Source organism: Phyllostomus discolor, chromosome 2 (assembly GCF_004126475.2).
Source record: "Phyllostomus discolor isolate MPI-MPIP mPhyDis1 chromosome 2, mPhyDis1.pri.v3, whole genome shotgun sequence".
NCBI classification, from domain to species: Eukaryota; Metazoa; Chordata; class Mammalia; order Chiroptera; family Phyllostomidae; genus Phyllostomus; species Phyllostomus discolor.
In genome coordinates this window covers 56,164,033-56,186,586 of record NC_040904.2, presented here as the reverse complement: position 1 = coordinate 56,186,586, position 22,554 = coordinate 56,164,033, and the positions used below count along the sequence as shown (strand labels likewise).

General features: G+C 37.7%; 1 long non-coding RNA gene and 1 pseudogene across 1 annotated transcript; both read right to left on the bottom strand.

Annotated features, from left to right (window-relative positions):
* Positions 1 to 3,491: 3,491 nt before the first annotated feature.
* On the bottom strand, positions 3,492 to 4,509 carry LOC114490800 (annotated as a pseudogene).
* An 8,241-nt stretch (positions 4,510 to 12,750) lies between these two features.
* Positions 12,751 to 19,689, bottom strand: LOC118498700. Its single transcript, XR_004901169.1, has 3 exons — positions 19,590 to 19,689; positions 17,915 to 17,917; positions 12,751 to 12,762 (listed from the first exon to the last, which is right to left on the bottom strand). It is a non-coding gene; the product is annotated as an uncharacterized LOC118498700 (long non-coding RNA).
* Positions 19,690 to 22,554: the final 2,865 nt, after the last annotated feature.

Below are 22,554 nucleotides of genomic sequence, written 5' to 3'. Positions count from 1 at the left end.
ACTGAAACATTCCAACTTTAGGAGGTCTGTGGGTCTAAGTCATGGTTTTACATATCAGTGATACCTGGATTGTGGAAGTTATTTTTGCCTAATTATTACTGGAAGTTAATTTTCCATTTAGCTATTTTTTCCCATATATATAATGTTTCCACATTAGGTTTTCAAGAGAAGCGTGGTCTGAAGAATATATATCAGAGGAGTTCAGTAACTCCAGAGATTCAAAGTCTCCTATATTCAGTTACAGATAGGGAATAGATAACTTAATTGAGAGCAGTTTTAGAAGATGGTCAGAAAGAGACAGAACATTGACTTGTGTTGCACACTGATGAGAAAGGATAAAGAATAGAAGAAATATAGCAAATATTAATATATATTCACTTACTTAAAATGTTCCTTCAGGGTTGGCTAATTATAAGATATATATATATATATATATATATAAGATATATATATTTTTTATAATTAGGAATAGGAATAGGAGCACTAGGAATATTGTGGTAAACAATTAACCCAAAGTTTCTAAACCCCATTGTAGTGTGGAGAAATGTTTTAATAATAAATTGTGAAGTTGATTTTTAATAGAAGTTGTGATAAGTACTATCAAGGAAAAAGGGGTCAATCCACAAGAATGCATAAAAGGGTAAGCCGTGGTTAATGGTTATCAGAGAAGGAAAAAGACAAGTGAGCTGACCTCCTAGTAAAGTTCAGAAGTTAACCATGTATAGGGGGAGGAGAGGAGAATCCAGACAAAGAGAAAGGCATTTGTCAAGAGTTTGAGCTAGGAAGCATCATAGTCTTTTTGAAAAACTAAAAGGTAGAAAGTGAATAGGATGATGGTTTAAGGCAAGGATAATAAAGTATGTAGGGTCTGCATAAGCCATGTTAAGATCTTAGAATTTTTAAGACAATGAGAATCAGAGAAAGAACATGGCCACATGGTTGGAATTGCTTTAAAAAAATCCTTCAGTAAAATAAATAAATTGAAGTAACATTGAATGCAAGGAGGCTTGACAACAGATGATTCAGTGATCTAGTAAAACAAGTTTTCAGACTGAAGTTGGATTTTGAAGATGAAGAGCAAGAAGCGGAGATTCAAGAAGAATTTCTAGGTAAGTTGAAATTTTTAGTACAGCAAATGCTTGTCCCATTTTTTTAGGGGCTTGGGGCAAGACCAGATAGGAAGGAGAATCTGGATATAGAGTTTAAGAGAAATCTATGAAACTCTTAAGCAAATGCATTCAACCTCTTTAACAGGTAAGGCTTCTTAGCAAGACATGTTTCTTTTGAAGCAGTTATCATTTGACTTCCCTTCTCTCTCTGAATGTTCTTGCTTTCCTATTTTTAAGACTGTTTCTTAGCAGAATGGACACCTAATACTCAACTGCATTTATTCAACATTTACCAATGAAAATTCTATAGAAGAGAAAAAATAAAGTGAAAAGGAAGAAGCAGAGTGATTAGAAAGAATCTCAAACTGTCCACAACACTCCTACCCTCAACAAGATACAAGATACAAAAAAACATTGTACGTAGGACAATGATGCTTTAGTCCCCTTTAGTCCCCTGTCAAAGTAGACATCTTGGGACCTCACATAGTTCTCCCAATTGCCATCTGCTGTCCCATTGTAGTTTGCTGAATCTCATTGCTGGTCTGAAATCTCTTCTTTGTCAAAGGTGATTTTAGTTTTGGGAAAAGTCAGAAGTCACAGGGCACCAAGTCTTGGCTGTAAGGAGGCTGAATCTTGGGAGATTTGATATTTCACCAAAAGACTCTGTGTCAGACATGATGCATGAGGGGGCATGTTGTCATGATGAAGCTGCCAATCACCAGTTGCCCATAGCTGTGGCCTTCTGAATCATCTGGGTAGTTTCCACAGAGAAATGTTCAGGCTTAATGCAAAATTTGATGAATATTCATTGCTCTACTCACTGAGTCATTTTGAATGCAATGGCCATACAGTGCACATGCTCAGTCAATGGCATCTACCACCCCCAATGACCAGTATGGTGAAGTTGTCACTACTCATGCTTATACATTCCAGTCCACTCTCTTTGGCTGCCAAGATACATTGATGTCATGCAAACCATTCATGTTATATTACAAGGGCTGAACATTTTATGGAAAAAACTTGTATATAATGATTCATAATTTTATTATCAAAACCTGATGAATTTCAGAGTTTAACATCTTTAAATTTAAAGGTATCTCCATCTTAGTTGACCTTTTAAAATTAAACTCTTCTCATTTTGGTTTTCAGGGTTGTCCTTCACTTCTCTTCTTGCAAAATGTTTCTGCGTACAGTTGAAGGTTTGTGTCATAAAGTGTCAATGACGGTTAGAACCTTGGCTTTCTCTGCACATGTATGTGCTGTTCAGTGTGTCCATGGTGGTTAGACCACAAGGGAACAGTAGGATTTGAAAGCCAAGCTGCTTGTGCTGGACCAGGGATGAGCAGTGCAGCTTGTCAAGCTCTCTCCAGTACCATGCTCAAACTTGGAGTGTTGGCCAGGGGCCCTGACTGTGAAGTCCTTGGACACTGAGCTCTCTTTTTGATGGTTCCAGAGACTTTGGTTTCTGGCCTCTCAGCAAAAACACTCTTACTCATCCTCTGCTTTTTCATGTCTCCCCTTCAGACTGATATGAAAGATTCCCAGCTAACAAGAGAGTTCCATGTTTACAAACCAGTGAGACTTCAGCTGTCCTAAATCACTGCATTCCTTTCTGAAAAGAAAGTCTTACTCTTTTACAACTTAATGTCTGAAAGTTCCTTTGTACAGCTCCATCCACTTATACTCAGCAGCATGAAGCAACATGGTGGTTTGGGTTTTCTGGGCACCAACCTACCTGGGAACAAGCCTCCTACTTAATATCTGCAGCACCCCTTCTGGCAAACTTATTTCACCCAATCCTATATTCACTGTTATTAATAAGTCTTTTATGTTGGTAATGGCATTATGTTAGAACTGTTTCTAGTCCAATCAAAGATGTTATTTTGTCTTCTCATTTTAATTCTTGTTCATGTGTTTGTTTGAAAGAGGAAATTGCATTGCAACAAAGAAAATGTTACCTCTGTGATTTCTAAACATAAATAGAACAATACAATTTTCAGTATTAACTTATATGTGTTTACAAGCAAAGTCCAAATCATCATTAACTAATCCCTCATTCTCTCCCCTTTATTTATTCATTCATTTATTTTCTTCTAACAAATCTTGAAACTCCTCAAATTCTCATTATTAATGAAAACAAATAAGATAAAGAAAATAAGATAAGATACTTAATGGGGGGGAGGGACTGGGTACAGTGAACTTGATTGATGGTGCCTAACAAGTTAGGGCTCCCTATGCCCCTCCCCTTCTTCAGGGGATCTGGGATGGAAACTGTGGAGGTCAGGAGATTCTCAGTGTTTGGGGGGATTAATTTGGGGCAAAGATTCCCCAGAAGCTCACGGCATCTCTTCCTGTAGCTGGGACTGGTGGTTCACAGGGCTCTTACTCCTTGGAGGCCATTTTAACCATAAGGTCCACTACCCTGTTGCTGTAGTCAAATTCATTGTCGCATCAAGAAATGAGCTTGGCAAAATGGTATTGGAGGCAATCCGAGCCTCAGCATCAAAGGTGAGGAAGGAGTAGGTGTTACTGTTAAAGTAGCAGGAGATAACCTGGCCCTCAGTATAGCCCAGGATGCCCTTGAGGGGTCCTTCTGATGCCTGCTTCACTACCTTCTTGATGTCATTGTATTTGGCAGCTTTCTCCAGGTGGCGGGTCAGATCCACAACTGACACACTGGGGGTGGGAACAGGGAAGGCCATGTCAGTGAGCTTCCTGTTCAGCTCAAGGATGACCTTGCCCACAGCCCTGGCAGTGCCAATAGAACCAGGGATGATGTTCTGGGCAGCCCCTTGGCCATCACACCACGGTTTCTTAGAGGGGCCATCCACATTCTTCTGGGTGACAGTGATGACATGGATTGTGGCCATGAGTCCCTCCACCATGCCAAAGTTGTCATAGATGACCTTAGCCAGGGAGGAAAGAACTTGGTGGTGCAGGAGGCACTGCTGACAATCTTCAGAGCATTGTCATACTTGTTGTGGTTCATATCATCACAAACATGGGGACACCCACAGAAGGGGCAGAGATGATGACCCTCTGGGTTATAACCTTTCAGTGATCCCCAGCCTTCTCCACAGTAGTGAAGATACCAGTAGACTCTACAACATATTCAGTGCCAGCATCACCCCATTTGATGTTGGTGGGATCTTGTTCCTGGAAGGTGGAGCTGGACTTTCCATTGACAATGAGATTCCAGTTCTCAGCCCTGCCCATGTCTTTGAACTTGCCATGAGTAAAATCATGCTTGACATGTAGACCATGTAGTTGAAGTCAGTTAAAGGATCATTGATGTAGACAATATCCATTTTGCCAGAGTTAAAATCAGCCCTGGTAACCAGGCACCTGATACAGTCAGATCCATTCACTCGGATCTTTGCCATCATGTCCAGGGGTGTGGCTGGCACTGAGCAGGAAGACACAGTTGTCTGTCAAACAGGAGGAGCAGAGAGCTAAGATACTTTATTAAATAGAAATAAAAACTATAGGTTTGTCTCTCCCACTCAATTCAATGTGATCATAAATGTGGTAATTATAAAGAGAATAATAATTCATAATAATTGTTAATAAGTTTCAAATAATGTACACCTTAAGACCAAATTATGTTCCTATAATACAGTTCTGTTTCTCTTACCATTCTTGTTACACTAGCATTTTTCTTTTATTTTCCTTTGGTTTTCTTTTTGTTTTGCTTTGAAAGACTGGAGAGTGACCATAATAGCTGTTTTCCATGGGCAGTGAGCGGTGAGTGAATGTTGGGCTCCCTGTGGACTAAACATTGTGATACGAATTTCCACAGGAAAGACGCAGTGCTGCTGATTGCTGCAGAACCACTGTGCCCCAGAGTGGGAAATGCTTCAGTGCTCTCTTATCCTGGGGCTGAGCATTAGCCATACTACTGATCAGCAAGTGCTTATCACCCCTGCCATTCAGACCACATAAATCTCTGGAAAGAGACAATGTCCCTCCAGGGAGGTTAGCTTGCTCATAAAATGTCAAAAAAAAAAAAAATCAAAACTATATTTAGTCCAAAACTAAAAGCTAAGGTAATTGTGGCTATTAGAAAAAAAATGTTTATATTAGTACCATCATCAAAGTGATTGATTTTCAAGAAATCTTTGTTTTGGAGGAAAAAATATAATTTCTTCAAATAACAATATTCCAACCATACAAATGGAAACATTCTATCTATAGTCTGGTATATATTTTACTTGCTATTATTATTTCATTTTATTACTTAATTAATCTTACACAGACCACTCTGAGGTGAACCTAAGAGAAGTCTGGGGTTTGATCTGTTCACTGGGCCTGTAGTTTTCCCTAGTGCTTGTAGCTGTTTCCAATAGTGGAGGGCCTGACAGGTCAGGGAGAAGGATTAAGGCCTGCAGATTCCAGTTCACACTGTGGAGTAATAGAAATAATGAGGGATTTGGAGTTAGGCTGTACTATTATTTTTAATATTAAAGATTGTTCTATCTTAGTACATTCATTTTCAGCTAGCACTTAGTTGTAAAACAGATAGAATAATACATGCCTATAGTAAAATTCTAACAGTGCAAAATTGTAGTATTAAATATAAATTCCACTAGTACAAAGGCCCTATTCCTACTCCCAGAGGTAACAATTATTATAATATCTTTAATTGACATTATAATGTCATCACTTTGCTATTATTTTAGAACTGGTCATTATGTGGACAAATACACACACACACACACACACACACACACACACACAAGAATATGCCTTTCCAAAATATGCCTTTTTGACATATGGATCATTTTGAGCTAAAGGTCTTTGAAAAACAGTAGATGCAGGAAAAGCCCCAAACACAGGGCATAAGATTTCCTTTTCAAGTGAAACTTCAATTTGTATCTCCTTACCCTATCCCATAGCAGGAAGTGGAGGACTCCTAATAACTGTTATTAATGGAAACAACACTGAAAAATCTGCATAACAAACCTTAAATACAACTCCTGTTCATCATACTTTTCCTGGTCCTATTCCCATCACTTGCCTCTTCTACCCAGAAGCCCCAAACCCCTTTTTCTTTGTTTAACCTAGGATGATATAGATTTCCAAGTTCTAACCACCCCTTCAGGTGATTCATCACTGGGTGCTCCATGTATATACATGAACAATTCACATGTTAATAAGCTTCTGTTTATTTTCACCTTGTTGGTCTTTTGCTTAATTTTCAGTCTCGTTTCCTGGGTATCAGCTGGAGAACCTAAGATGGGTAGGGTATAGATATTCCTCCTGCCCTCTATAATATAAAGCATCAGTATACAAGAATATGTATATAGATATTTAAACAAATAAATGTATACACATTCATTCTTATTCACATTATGTTTATAATTTAACAATATATTTGAGATATTTTTCTTGTGAATACATGTAGGAGTTTCTCATTTCTTTATCCCAATTATAACTTTTGAAACCAATCCTTGGGCATAATTTGAGGTGGTTTCATTGTTTATTACCTAAAATATTGAAATAAATGTTTAGCACATACATCTTTCCAGATATAATTGATGACATTTTTATAATGAATTACTAAAATTGTCAAGCAATAATAAAAATCTATACTTAGGTATGAAGAAACTTACTTGACGAAACTGTTGTGGAGAGAGAAAGGAATGATTGCAATTGGGCAGGGGCCTGCATCTGAAAGCTCAGGCAGCAGGAGCTTCTCTTTGACCATGAGTGAACAGGGTTAGAAAGAATTGGTTGTAGGGCAGTGGAATGAGCAGGTGGAGTGAAGAGAAAGTCGACTGGGGCAGGTCTGTCCCTGATGTCACTGGATTATTAGGAGGGGCCACTAAGAGGTATTATTCTACATTTCAGTGCTTGTGTAAATTCAAAGTTGTTGCAATACACAAGCCCTGTAGTCTAACAAAGAAGAAGTTTAACAAAAGTTTGGTCAAAGCATGTTAGTAGATGTTTTGTCCAGATTTCTGATCAATGGTATAAACAGTTTAGCTAATCACTTAAGAGACAAAAAAAGGGAAATGTGAAGGCTCCATGTTTGGCCTTGTCATAGGTGAAGAAAGGCCATCTGCCAGCCTTACCTCACATCATGTGGCAAGGAGAGTGATGGCTGGCAGTAAGTCATTCCCACAACATAAAAATGTGTGAGGATTTCTTGACCTTCAGCACTTGCAGGAGCACAAAACTAGTAAGATTCAACATCCTCCAAATGTTGGTGTCAGGATATTAAACTCTAATAATGTTTCTGTGTTTGTTTGTTTATTTTAATTTCTATGATGTTTCCCTTAGCTCAGTGAGATATTTCTTTTATGTGGCCTTTTCTCATTGCTATATTTAGGTTTCCAATTTTTCAAAGTATGTACATCTTTTCTCCAGTTAGATTTTAATGTCATTAAGAGCAAAGATAGGCTTTTCTTATTTCTCTTTATCTTTCATTTCATTACCACTCAACAAATAACTATTTAGCAAGTACACACATACCATATATATTATTTATTTATATAATTATACGCTATATATACTATATGTTACATATGCACATCTTATACATATGTAACATGTACTACATGTACATATTACATGTGTAACACATAGTCTTTACATTACATGTATGTTATATATAAAATATCTTTATATATAATATACTATATAACATGCATTACATAGTATATCATGTGTAGTATAGATCGCATATGGTATATCGTGTGTGTGTGTGTGTGTGTATATATATATATAATGTAGTTGGACTTATCAGTTAAATTTGCTATGTATTTGGCCAAACAGATGAAAATAAATTTTAAAAGCATATGCCAAATTATGTGGAGAATGCATACAAGCAGGGCCACATTGTAGATGGTGTAAAAATTCAAGATTTTTACAGGAAGGAATGTCTATTTTGGCACAATGTGATGATTTGGAAGCCTTAAAAAAGGTTGTTTTCCAGATGACATAGAAAATCCAAGAGGGTCCAAAGATATAAAGAAAAATAAAAATGTAACCAACCACAGCAAAGGGGCAGCAAAGAAGCTCCAGCCAATGTGAACACAGCACAGAAGTGAATGGTGAAAGTGTGGGTGCCTGCTGATGGCAACGAAAGAGTTTTGAAATCTGCAGTAACAACAGAGAGTGTGGCTGTGGGCAGTGTGTTGTAGGATGAGGGAAAATGCAAATGAAAGTTACCCTGGCAAATTCTGCAAGTGAGATAATTTCATCTGTGATAGACTCAACAGTTTGATCTGTAGAGGAAATGGTATTTGAAAGTGTTGCATGTGTGGCTGCAACCCTAGGTACATGGGCAGTGCATCTTGCCCTCTGGACAGGATGTCCCACACGGCCATAAACAGAGACATCTGCAATGGCCAGAACATTTGCAGGTGTGGCACCTGCAAATGCACAGATCCTAAGTTTCAAGAGCCAACTTGTGAGATGTGGTAGACCTGCCTTGGTGTCTGTGCTGAGCATAAAGAATGTGTTCCATGTGGAGCCTTCAGTAAAGAAGAGAAAGGCACTTGTGCACAGGAATGTTCCCGTGTTAACATTACCAAGGTTGAAAGTTGGGCAAATTACCCTATCCAGGCCAAGTTGATTGATCCCCTGTCTCACTGTAAAGAGAAGGATGTTGAGGATTGCTCATTCTATTTCACATATTCAGTGAATGGGAACAACAAGGCCATTGTATACCGAGCAGAGACTCCAGAGTGCCCCACTGGTCCACACATCACCCCATTTGTAGCTGGTGTGGTTGCAAGGATTGTTTCTTATCCTTGCAGTGCTGCTGATTTGGAAGCTTTTAATGATTATTCATGTCACGAGGGAATTTGCCAAATTTGAACAGGAAAGAATGAATGCCAAATGGGACATGGGTGAAAGTCCAACTTTTAAGAATGCCATTGCAACTGTTTACAATTCAAGATATGAGGGAAAATGAACATTACCTGTACAAATTACACAACACTGAAAGCAAAGTAGTGATGTTCAAAGTCACAGTAAGGTAGCTTTAGGGCAATATCACCATGGGTTTTACTTATGTGCAGGTTTTGAACATGTACAATATATCTAATTTAATGTGTTTTAAGTTGTTTTGTTTCTTCCACATTTTTTTATTGTTGTTCAAGTACAGTTGTCCATTTTGTTTCATCCTAGTTCCATTCTTATTCTAAGTGGTTCTTAATTTTTAACAGCTCACTTTTTATAATACTTTTCACTAAACTTATATATTAAATAAAAATGCCTAAAATATGGAAAACAAACATACAACAGTGACATAACAGAAGTCCACCTTCACATGGAAGGGTACTTACTAATGGGACCTATGAGCCCAGTTGTCCCATTTCACTGTGCATCATCTGCGGAAAACAAGCTACAAATGAACCAATGGCTCCAACACCATTGAAAACCCACTTACTAAAAATCGTCATCATTCGACAAGTATCTATGCTGATGTTAAACATCTATTGAAATCTCAAAATGGAGCTGAACCTTTGTTTTAAAACTCACACTCATTGAAAAGATTGAAGATGTAAGTTATTCAGTAGCACAACTTATTGCTCAGAAAAGGAAAATTTACACAGATGGCAAGAACCTAATAATGCTAGTATGTTCCATTACAGTAAAATATTCAATTTCTGTGCCAGAAATGATACAATTCCAATCTTGAGCAGTTCCAGAAGCTGACATATTGCTGACATGTCACACAGACCTTTTCTATCCAGGTTGATGAGTTATACAGCTTCTGGTGAACTATACAGCTTTTCCCAGTAAATGTTCTGCTGTAGCATTAGTAAGATTTGTAAGTGATTGAAAAATTCAAGAAAAATTTTACTTCCTCAAATCAGTGTTTGGAACAAGTAAAAGCCTAATGTTTTGTCTTTGTATCTGGAAACAAAAAACTTGTCTTGGAGGAACTGTGTTGGCAGATACACTAGTGGTGTATCATTAATGAATGGTTGGCTTTATGAAAGGTTTTGCTTCTCTTGTAACAAAAGAAAATTTCTGACATTTTCTTAATGAATCGCTCTCTCCATAGATATATGCTGGTGTCAAAAATTCTTGAAGAGAAAAGAAAAAACATTCTACTTAGTGCTATAAAAATGATTACTGTTATTTTAAAAAAAGATACATTGAAAATGTTTAAAATCTGTGGAAAAATATAGACAAAGACCACATAAACCTCCTGCTTTAAGCAGAAATCTGGTGGCTTAGGGAAGGGTGAGCTCTCAATAGGGAATTTGACAAGCAGTCTGCAGAGATATCTGCATGAATTCCAAGTCCGAAAGCTCAAAATTCTCAGCTGTTGGCCAGCACATACTAGCCGTTCCCACCAACCTCTGAGCAGATTGCCTGTTTGTAAGAAAAACTAAGGGTTATTATTGTTTGAAGCCATTAAGATTTGGATGCGGTCTGTTTCTCAGAAATAAATAGCTGGAATAGATTTTGGTGTTGGAAGTGGAATATTGCCACGATAAAATTTAAGATGTAATACTGACTTTGTAACTGTTACAGGTGATGCCCCTCCCTCACTGCTCCCTCACCCACCCTGGCCAAATTAAAGAAAATTACTAACAAATCTAAGAAGACTCTGGGACAGTGTTTCCAGCCAGGGCTTCAAGAAAAGTTAAAAAAAAAAAGAAAAGAAAAAGAACCGTTGTTATGTTGTAGCGGAAAGTTGGCAACACTGTCGGGCATGTACTCAGTGAGCCTGATGATGTAGGCAATAAAATTTTGAGACAGAATATTAGCATTCTCACTTGCATCTTCTAGATATCCATAGGAAAATGCAAGTCTAAGCTCATATCGCTTGCTTCAGGGCAGCCAATAAGCCAAGTGATAAAGTGTTAGGAAAAGGAAAGCATCTTTATTAAGAAAACCAGCAAAGCATCCCTGGCTGGTGTAGCTCACTGGATTGAGCATGGGCTGTGAACTAAAGTGTCACAGGTTTGATTCCCAGTCAGGGTACATGCCTGGGTTGCAGGCCATGACCCCCAGCAACTGCACATTGATGTTTCTCTCTCCCTCTCTTTCTTCCTCCTTTCCCTCTCTAAAAATAAATAAATAAATAAAAATTTTTAAAAGAAAAGGAAACCAGCAAAGTAAGAAGATGATGGATCAGTGTCCTAATGAACCATCTGAGAAAGTACAGAATTCAGTCTTCTTTTATGTGAAGAGAAGGGGGAAGTGGGAGTAGTTTGAAGTCAAGAGCTAACTGACAATCAGAAGCATGTTGGTGCCAGTAAGGGTCTGAGGAAGACTGAAAGTTTATCAGTAACTCACTCGAGTTGCTGTGGTTTCTGTCACAGTATTTCTATAAATCTGACAATCTGTTATTTTCATACATACTTCCTCATTTGCTTGGGGGAGGTAGTTTTGAGAGTGGAGGTTGTTTCAGTGATTTCCAAACTACAGGCTAACTTTTGAATTATTAACATTCTTACATGCAGGGCTAGCCAAAGCTACTAACTGAAATGTTGTGGGAATGGGGCAGGCTTGGACAGGATAAGCTTTAAAAAAGGAACTGTTAAATTTTTAAGTAAAAATTCAAGGAAATATAAGTAAATTAGGACTAAATGGGTTTTTAATTAAATCAGAAACTTTTTTTTTAAATTCCCAGGTGGTCAAGATGGCATACTATTCTATAATTAAGAAATGACTCCTAGGTAAATATCTCATTGAGGTTAAACCTGTGAGATCCTGAAAAAGCTCATACAAATTTAGAGAATCACTTTGTATGTACTTTTAATAGTCCTTCAGCGAGACTTAAGGGCATGTCTCACAAACTCTAACAAGCAAACAATAGGTCTTCTGAGCATCCTAAAGGCTATTGTCCCACAGAAATTTTGTGTGGAGCAGGAGGTAGAGAAGGGCCTACCTTGAATTATGGGTATGGCTTTTGTCTAGTCGAATGAATTATAAATCAGTAGGCAAAAATCCTAAAAATTTGGAAGAAATTTTGCCAGCATGGACTGGACATGTCAGAACAAATCCAAAACAAAAATAAAAAAACTGCCTTGGAATGCCAAGTGACAAAAGTAGGCAGAGAAAAGGACTGCAAACACAGATCATTTCTTATGGAAAAGGAAGGGGACTCCCAGAGACAAATCAATGGTCCAGAGAATGGAGGCAAAAGCTGCAGAAACAAGACCCAGGTAGTAAAGCTGAGCCCTAATCAAGAAATTGGCAATACAGGTTTCTGTGTATTTCAGAATTCACCCCCCCACCTTACTTTTTCTTAAATAAGAAAAGTTATAGAAGTTTTCCTATCCCTGTTGTTAATCTCCACTGTGTGTGTATGGTGGGTAAAATGCATAGATACATATACACGTATACACACATATACATATATACGTATATACACATATATACACATATACACATACACACACATATATGCATATATACATATATATAATCTTTTTAGTCCTCATTGTTTCAGATCAAGAGGAATCACACTTAGGAATTACCTGAGTAACTGTAATCAAAAGCTTTATCCACAACTGGACCTGATGAGATGACTGATGATTCTGGGCTTCAGTCTGATGCTGAAACAGGGTGGGTCTTGGGAAAGGGGAGAATATATTTTGCATGTGGAGGGATGTAAATTTTTGTGGTCAGAGGATAAACTGTGACATTGTATTTTCTAAAATGACTTCCAAAACATCTCTTACTCCATATATTCTTGTTACAACTTGAAGTTGATACTTCTTTAGTTGACACCTTGGGTCTATATCACTTATTTTGGGATTCAGATGTTTTCTGTGGTTTGACTTCTGAGTCTAGGTCCTGAAATGTGATACTACTTCTGCCTGATTGTTCTAGGGACACAGGCTCTTGGGATGTAACTTCCATGCCACTGGGAAAGCCAAGCAACCCAGGGAGAGGCCTGTAGGGGAGAGAACTGTGGTCTCTGGCCCCTTCTGAGTGCCCTTGACAAAGAGCATCTACTCTGTAGCCATGTGAGTGAATGAACTTGTGAGTGGTTCTGCAGCCCCCTGATGAGCATTGCTTAGGAGCAGGGAGCAGCTGCCTTCCTGAACCCGCCCACATTATGCAATAGTGGGAAGAACAAAGGGTTTTGTTTGGGGAAGTCACTTTGTTTGGGAATATCTGTTTTATACAGATAGAATGCACAGATTTTTGAGATCTGAAAATTATTTGAAGATTCACCCAACATGGAAAAAAGAAAAATTTACCTTTAAATTAAAATTTGTACAGCTGTGAGGTGATCTTTTTTGTTCTAACTTTTAGGAACAGTAACTCTTCCCAGGATTCTAATTGTAATAATTTCTTATCCTACATTATTCATTGAAGTCTCTTTATAATTATAAGAGATTTAAGATTTTTTTTAATTTAAATTCTCTTTTATTATAGAGGAAATTGACTGAGAGGTTAAGTGATTTTTCTAAACCATGCAGCTCATAAGTAAAGTAGTTACAATTTAAATTGTGGCTTTCTGAGATCTTGGCCAAGGTCTTTAACCTTTTTTCAGAGTAGATTTCAAACTGAGGCTTTGAGAAAGAAAGAAAGAAAGCCGAATGCATATATACAAGATAGGATTATCTCTTAAAATAGTTTTAGTTCTGAAAAAGTTACTGTAGTCAGTGACAAAACTATTTAGTGGAAATATTTTTCTTTCTTTTATTTATTTGTTTCCTTTCTGCATTTGTGCACTCAGATCCCTTACTTTGAAGTAAAGAATTCAGGAATATACCTTGAGTTATTGAAAGAGAAACCAAGAAACAGAATGGAGGCAAGGGAGAGGAAAGAGATAGTGTTTGTGAAGAAAAGGTGTTTGGGGTTTGTTAGAAAGTAGTTCTAGATATAATCATTCTTTTTCAGCATACAGACTATTAGAGACCCCAATTCAGTAGCTTTAAACAGCGCAAATTTGTTAGCTTACAGTTCTGTAGGAAGAAGTCCAAAATGGTCTAGTTTAACTGGGTTCTCTGCTCAGGTTTCATAAGGCCAAAATCAAGGTGCCGACTAGTATGTTCATCTGGACCTTGGAGTCCTCTTCTTGTTGTTTATAGTGTTGATACCTATGTTCTTGCTGTCTGTCAACCAAAGACCTCTATTATTCCCTTGAAAACACTCAACTCCTTCTCATGTGACCTACTCTATGTTTAAAGCCAGCAACAGCATATGTAGTCTTCTCACACTTCCAATCTCTCTGAATTCCTCTTCTTCCTCAGCCTGAGAAACACTCTCTTTTAAGGGCTTGTGAGAGAAGATGGGGCCTAGCCAAATAATCTCCCTCTCTGAAAATCAGCTGTGCCAAATCACATGACACCATCACAGAACTGATGTTTCATTATGTTCAAATGCCCTGGGCACCAGTACAGGAGATTTCTAATTTTAGAAATTAGAAATTTAGACTATTATTAGACTATTTTGGAAATTACATATAGAAGACTAAAACTTTTAATTATTGAAATAATACCATTTTTCTTTGTTTTGCAAGTGACTTGACTGCTTTTTACGATCTGAGAGTGGCCAGGTAATGGGCCCTGCAGAAAATTTTATTCAAGTCAGGAAAGAATTACCTCCACACAGTGGGGTTAAATGGATAAGGTGGTTTTGGAAAAAGAATTATCCAAAAAAGTTTCATCTTGCTGTACATTATTGGTTTCTTTGTGTAAAAAGAATGAACAGCCTGTGGTTTGTGGTAGAAAGATATAACGTGTATATAGTGATGTACCCAAAGGAAAAACAAGAAAAATAAATACTGTCGCTGCATTATCTTTACAACCTAGCACATCCCGCTGGTATTCCTCCTAGGCCAGGGGCAAGAATCTATTGGGATCTAAGTAGGTCAGTGTTCCCAGGCCCACAGGGGTATGGAAGATGTTGGAGAGTAGATCTGAAAGAACGAACAGAAATTACCGGGCACAAGAATCTATTACAGTAAACTGAACAAGAGACGTTGGTGAGTTGGGGGAAGATGGTGGAAACAGAAGCAAACAGCAGGTTCTGGAAATAGTTTGAAGGTATAGCAGATAGGTTTTGTCAAATGAATTAGCAACAGAGGATAAGAGAGAAAGAGCAAATGTGGCCTGCTATTGAAAAAATGAACTATTTCTAAAACTTGTAGTCAATCTTTATCTATTAGTTTCCTGGGTCTACCATAGCAAATTGCTACACACTTGGTGACTTAAAGCCACAGAAATTTATTATAATTTTCTGTTTAAACAAAATCACAATTAAGATATCAACAGAATTGGTTCCTTTTGGAGGTTCTGAAAGAGAACTTTTACCATGCCTCTCTCCTGGTGTCTGGTGATGTAGGACTTGGTATTCCTTTTCACATTGCTTTCCCCTGTGTCGCTGTGGATCAAAATATCCCTGTCTAATTGGGAAAAAAGCAAAAACCTGAGGTGAAATCTTCTCTATCCAATGAGATTTTTATTTTCAATTTTTAATTTATTCTGTATTTGACATACTTATGTGATATTCTGTAAGTGCTACAGTCAAATACATATTAACCACAGGTAAAAAGAGATTCAAATGATGGATATATGAACAAATATTTTTTGAAAATCTACTACATGACAAGCACTGTTTTTTAAATCCATTTAACACTCACACCACTTCTAAGAGTTAGTGTATTTTACCCACCTCAAGCTGAGTAAGCTGCTTTGTGCTAAATATATTGTTCACTGCCTTATGGTAGATACATGTAAGAGGATTAAATTAAACCCAGGTTTTTCATATTTTGAAGCCTCGGATCAATCATAACAATATGATGCAAAACTGAAAGACTAAAGTATTTAAATAACAAATCCTTTATATTTCGGTTTGGAAATGATGAATACATTTATCGTAAACTATTTTTAAACCAAATAATTTGACCCAAGAATTTTTTTTCTTTTCTACAAAATTGGATTTTTATATTAAAAAGTGTTCAAGTAATTAAATAATGTTAATGTGTAGCCTGTTATCTCTCAGCACCTGAGAGATATCCAATCTTTTGTGACATTTTATCCTCACTTGAGGACATTTTTCATTGCTTTATTAGAGAAGAAGTAAGAGAGAGAGGAAGAGAGAGTAAGAAACATCAATGCGAGAGAGAAGCATTAATTGGCTGCCTCCTGTACTTACCCAGACCAGGGACCGAAACACACAACCTAAGCGTTCGCCCTACGAATTGAACCTTCAACATGTCAGTTACATAACAACACTCCACCCAGCTGAGCCACACTGGCCAGGGCTGTATTGTGACATTTTAAAATCTTATGCCTCTCTTCCACAGCTTTGGCTCTCATAGAGATTCTTATCTCCTTACGATTATATACATCTCTTAAACATATATATATATATATATATATATATATATATATATACACATATGATTTATATTTTATAAGATTTGTTATTTTTTGGGCTTAAAAAAAGCTTTATTCTAAAAAGAATTACCAAAAGATGCATGTTAACTCAAACATTTAACAGGTTACATTTAAACTCAGTCACAAAACTCAAAATATCTAACTAAAACAGCTTTAAGTGCTTAAGGACTTTTAATAATAAAACTTTAAAGAAGGAAACATGTAGAGACTTCATCAGGATTTTGGAGCCATTTAGGCAAGCAAATATTTAATATTAAGCAAAAAAATAGCATTCAAAACTAAAATCCCCCAATTTAAGGAAAATACCTATTCAAGTCTTTGATAGAGATTTATATGCACACAAGAAAACCAAAAGAATTATTTCAATTAGGGAGAAATGAAGTCTTTCTTCAAGTGTGATCTTCTGCTTCATTTTTGTTTTGACTGCTTACCCCTCACACTACAGTACTTCATCTATGCTGAACCAGTGTTGGTCAACATGACTGGCTTACCATGAATGCCTCTAGATCTCAATTCACCCATCCTGTCTACCACCATCCATTTATTCCCTTAAATGTTGGCACCACCTTCTGAGTATTACTGCTGTAATTGAGCTTGGAAATTTCAGGTTTCCAAAGATGATTATATATACACAATTCTGTTTCACTACACAGTTCACAATATGCAGCAGGGGATTATATAACAATTAGATAAAGGTGATTATTGACTATTGAGACAAAAACATCAACTTTGTCTCTAACACAAATAAAATAGACATACAAATTTGTCACCATATGGAGGTTGTGTTTACTCTGTGGTGCAGTCCTGAGGGCTCGTACACCATGAGTGTGTTAAATACGGAATGTATGGCATCCATATCATCAGACATGAAGTACAGGCAGCAAAACCACAAATACCCTGCACTCATGAACAATGTGTCACACATATAATAGAAAGGCCAGTTTTAAAGCTTTTTAAATAGTTATTCAATTATATTTGTGTTTTCAAAATTATTACTGTATTAGTTCACACCAAAGGTAAACACAATAGTTAGAATCTCTTATTTATTAGTGATACATTTTGACTCATTTTAAACTTCAGACAAAGCTGTTGGCCAAGACAAGTTGTGTTACATGTTTTGTCAAATTTAACAAGTCCATAAGATAACCCAAAATCATCTCTGGCAATATATTTGCAGTTTGGTCTTCAAAAGTTGCAAAAAGTGATGAAGAAATCCAAAAATATTATGAGTTAAAAGCATTAAAAATATTTATTGTTTTTAAATGTCCCATGTTTGAAACAGCTAAAACCAAAGCATCTTCCTTCAAATTTCTTACTTCACTTGTACTTCACAAAAGTGCTTTGGAACTTAAGATTTCTACCAGCTGCACTGACTGCAGAAACAGAAGGAAACCCTGTGGGACCAAAGGTCCTGGAGTCCATTGCCAGGGCCAGAGCCAGGGCCAGGTCATAACCTCCGACTAACACACCTGCCACACACTGAGAAATTAGACATGCCCAGCGGTACACAGGGACATGCACACACAGATGAGGGGACCAGGCACCACAGTACCATTATTGTTTATTTCTGACAGAGCCGCTTCAAATCTTAACTCTATTTGGTAGGCCAAAGGATACTACTCACATTTACTTACTGATATGGTTTTCTGAAATCCTTACATCTGCACCTCTGTTGCTAAAGTAAACTGCCATTTCTAGCACAACGCTGTCAAACAAAGTGGTTATAAAGATCCTAAGTTTGATTACTACCTGACAAATGCTTGCTAATACTTCCTAATTCTTTTGCTTGGAAGAAGGATGTTCACTTTATTTGGCCAGCCATACTGCATGAAGAACTAACATCTTTTTTTATTTGCCTAGAAACTAAGTAAACTACCAATTGAGACCCTGATTTTATGTTGGTCAGTATGTGCACATATTCATATGCAATTATGCAGAGTAATGAAAAACTGAAAATAAGGAAACTTCTCAGTAATGTCAGATGCCAGAAAGGATTTTAACTATATAATATTTACAGATGTAGGTTTTTAAAAGAGAAGCAACTTTTCTATGATGTTTTGTATGTTTTATTAGTTATTCAATTGGTGTATAAATCATTTTGTCTTATTTATCTGGAAAGTATTTAAAAATCTGACTCTCCTGACAAGTAAATCTTTGTTAGGTAAGGGATGAATAAGCTGTTCAGCTATTACCATCTTCTAGAAATTTAAAATTAACATACCAAATAGTTTTATTTAGATCTTATTTTTTCAAACTGTCTGTTTTAATGATAAAATGGTAAAACTGGGTTCTCAAAAATGTAAAAATCCTAATAGAAGTCTCTATTTCCAAGAATAAAAAAATAAAAAAGAAAGCAAACACTGGCAGGTGAAGGCTGACTCGAGTCCCCTCCCCCCAAATTTTGAAAGCATAAAAACCCCTGAGATCCTATTGGAATTCTAAAGTGAAATTTTGTGGAAGTGTTTTCTTAAAGGAGTTTCAAGAGAATAGGACACTTGAATAAAACAATCTACTACACAAAGGGGAAAATGGCCAAAGTTATTTGTTAGGTTGGCAACAATAATTCAAAGAAATTAGGCTGAACAGTTTGATCTGTATGCAGTTAATATGAAGCCTAATAGGATGAAATGCCTATAACAAAATTTAAGTCTCCTCATCTTTTGGACATGAAATTAGTAAAATTAACATAAGAATGTTTTGGGTAGGTTTGTGGTCACATGAAGAACTAAACATAAAACTTTCAAATTTGAAGGCAAAATGGTAACTTTTATAAGCTTATTGAGTCTATCATGTCTAAAAATCAGTTCTTTGGCTAATGACTATTCCAACAGGTGCTTGGTTTCAAAACTAATACGAGCAATTTATCATGAATAGCTTACATCCATTAAGCTCTCTTCTCTGTCCTGCTCCACTGTCCTCTTGCATATGCTTGAGTTTAGCAAAGACTACCAGTTGAAATTCCTTATAAGAGCAGAGAAGCAATAAATGGAATAATAAAAGTAAGCCTGAGAGTTCAAGGGGTCCTTAGAGCCTTTTCACAGACTGATCATTGTCACTTAAGTTTTAATACAGAAGGTCAAAAACTGGGAAAAAAGACCATCTTGACTATGAGTTTCCTTGTCAAAAGCCATCCATCAGACATCCATTAAACAGTCAATGAGCCTAAAGTTCTCAGGTAATGATAAATAAAACCAAAAAACCCCAAACCCTTAAATTTTCCTGTTGAAACATTTTATTCTGAATTTACTGATGCTTAAGAAAAACAGCTTTGCCCATAATGCATTGTGCCCTAAACTTATGACACCAACTTGTACTTGGTCAATTAAGAATGAGGCCAGACTGCATTCTTTTTAGAAGGTCCAGTCAGTTAATAAATGTCGCGTAACTGATGATTTCTTTCATGTAATCATTACAAGAACTTGTAAGTCACACTGATTATGCCCCAAGAGATGAGGGACCAATGGTGGCTCAGATGGGTTCCTTTGAACAGATTTGTTAGTTTTCTGTCCTATTCTAACCAGAGTTCTTGGAAATCCTTGAGAAAAGATGGAAATTTCCCACCAATCCAACAAAGACTGCATGTGAATTTTTACAGCATTACTTGTAAAAATTCCTAATGAGGCACTCAATAGACCTCCACAGATAAAATCATCAACCAGACGAGCACTGTGAATTGTTGCAGTAGACAGATGCTGCCTCATGAGAGCTTGAAGGTAAAAAATCAAAAAGACATTACTGCCCTGACCAGGTGGCTCAGTTTGCTGGAGTTTGCCCTATACACCGAAAAGTCGCAGGTTCAATCCCTGGTTAGGGCACCTACCTAGACATACTTCTGTTACGGGTTTGTTCCCTGGTCAGGGAGTCAGGGTGAATATGAGAGAGATCCAATAAATGTTTCTCTCTTTCTCCCTTTCTTTTTCTGCAGAATCAATAAGCATAGCCTTGGGTGAGGACTGAAAAAACAACAACACTGCTGAATCCATTACAGACGAGAGAAGGTATCAAGTCTCGACAATAGTCTCCAATTCCATGCCACTTCAGTGCCTTATAAAAGCCTGGAAAGGGTTTGTTTGCAAATTTATCTTGATGCTTATGATCTCAAAGAAATGTTTATACTCTTTCCAAATAGAGTGGAAATTGCTCTTGTTGTCCCTGCAAGTATTGCTGTCATGTCTGTGTTGCAAAATTTAGGGTGCTGATATGCTTATGGAGAAGGCAAGGTGAATCTTCATACAGACATTGATTCCAATAGCCTGGTGGCAGATCCCCTGACTCTGGACAAGATGGAGACAGGAGGAAGTATTGCACTTAGCATGTGGAAGGCTAGTGAGACAATTGGATTGGGGGAGAACCCTTTTACTCTCTTTCTGGTACCTGGTTGGGGTCAGGGCCAGGAGAAGGCAAGTACATGCACCATAGAAGTCAGAATGGTGGGAGGGGGAGATGCAGAACTGGAGAAACTAACCTGTCAGTCTAGCTTGGAGCAAAGAAGGGATTGGTCAGGGGACAGGCCCTACAGGAGTGTGCTGAAGTTTGGGAAGTTATATGGGCATTTTGAGAAAGCACCTGACTCCTCCCATACCCCAAACTAATACAATCACAAGGGACCTCTCTTGCCCACCTCACAAATGTACTGGGTGGTGCATTCACTGGATCTTCTGGCCCTGGAAGTCACATGACCAATGTCAGTGCCAGCCCCACATGCAGGCTCCAGAGGAAGCCTGAAGTTGAACAGTGTTTAAAACAAAAAAGAAAAGCTGTCTGCATGGCCACTCAATGGCTACCTGCAGTTCCCAAAGGATGGTTACTTTGTATAGGAGAAGGAACTCTGGATGCTACCTTCGGTTTTGGTCTGCTGAAGATGGCTGGCTGGGTTTTCCTCTGGGTTTCCCATGGGGGATGGACTTTGAGATGAGTCATCCATTCTCCCAAATCATGCAGCATTTGAATAAAAATGATTTCTTTTCTCACCAGACTCTGTCTATAGAATCTGCCTATTGGCTACGGCAGGCAAGCTGAACCGCACTTTGTTTCAGTAACGTCACTTCACAGAAACCTTATTTTTCTTTAACCTGCCTTTTATTTTGATTTATTCCCTTTGATTCAAACTGACCTCACCCAGTGCCCTGATGTACCTCCTCCTCCTTGCTTAGTCATTAAGCTCTCAGGACAATGAAATTCTGGCCAGTATCCAGTAGTCTTAGGAATAAGGTCCTGGGTCTGTTGACTATAGAGACAGAGTTTTCAATAAAATGAAATATAATATCTTGGCCTCAGTTGTGTTGTATCCCCAAACCCAGGGAAGCAGAACTATCCCACAGAACAAATCATTTTGAAAACATGCAGAATGACTCTATAGTTGACACAGGACCAGATGCAATGATCAATCACTCCCTACCCCTAGTACCAACCAGTAAGTAGAGACCACAACCCTAACTCCTTTAGTCACCATGATTAATAATTTTTCTGCTACACAACCCTTCCCATGGAAGCCACTGGGGAGCCAGGTCTTAGAGCATTAGTTCTCCTATGATCCTGGGACTGCACTGTTTCCTCAGTTAGTAAATCCTTGCTTTCTTTATTGCAAATACTAGGCCATGTGTTACTGGGCTTTGGTGCATTCAGGCAAATAGGCTCCTTCAGTCACATAAATGCCAGCATAGTTGCCTTCTGTATTAATGGGGAGAAATTCCACAATATGTTTCAAAATGCATCCCTCCTCAGGTGAAGCACTGCAGCCCTGGTTTTGATTCTATACACTTGTTATGGAAAAAAGACCTTCTGAATGGGGAAATGTGATTGCTATATTATTAAGAGCTGCACAGCAGCCACATAAACAATTTTTTATTTCACCAACATTTGCAATTTGAGGTGATGAAACTGAGAAAATGACCCACAGGTCTGGCTGCCCACTGCCACAAAAGACAAACTCATGAGGCAGGTTCTGATCGAGAACAAAAGGGGTTCATTCAGGATTCAAACCTGCCGGCTCATGCTTCCAAAACCACCTTAGCATCTCAGGTGTCCAGGCTAGGTCATATAGGGGAGCTGTGAAGAGGGGGGAATTAAGGAATTTCTGGTGAGGTGCAGTTTCTCAGATCTGCTCTCAGGTGGTT